This window comes from Cyprinodon variegatus, unplaced genomic scaffold, assembly GCF_000732505.1.
Source record: "Cyprinodon variegatus isolate N-32 unplaced genomic scaffold, C_variegatus-1.0 Scaffold24, whole genome shotgun sequence".
NCBI lineage: Eukaryota > Metazoa > Chordata > Actinopteri > Cyprinodontiformes > Cyprinodontidae > Cyprinodon > Cyprinodon variegatus.
Window position 1 is genome coordinate 1,988,423 of NW_015150477.1, and position 334 is coordinate 1,988,756.

General features: G+C 48.5%; 1 protein-coding gene across 2 annotated transcripts in view; it reads right to left on the minus strand.

The window, feature by feature from the left end:
• mvp (major vault protein) overlaps positions 1-334 on the minus strand; it is a 17,702-nt gene that overhangs the window by 508 nt on the left and 16,860 nt on the right. The window lies entirely within an intron of this gene.

A 334-nucleotide genomic window follows, 5' to 3' on the forward strand; every position in this document is an offset into this window, starting at 1 on the left:
CGTACTGATGACATCACCACATTCAAAGCTAGTCTGGAGCCAGTGAACCTGGTCTAGAAGCGCCCTGCCTGGAAGCAGAGCGCCACCTTCTGGCCGATCCAGCCAGCGAGGTTTCATCCTAAGGCAACACTGAGGCATAACTTGCATCCATGAACCAATCGGTGGGACTCAGACTCTGCAGCAGAGCATGATGGGAAAATCGTTCCCCTTTAATTACCTTAATGGAAGCTAGTTTTGTTTCCTGATGTATGGAAGCCTCATCATGTGTTTGATGTGTTGGTGAGGAGCCAGACTCCTTTACTTCCAGGTTATTTCAGGAATCCTTTGTTAGATC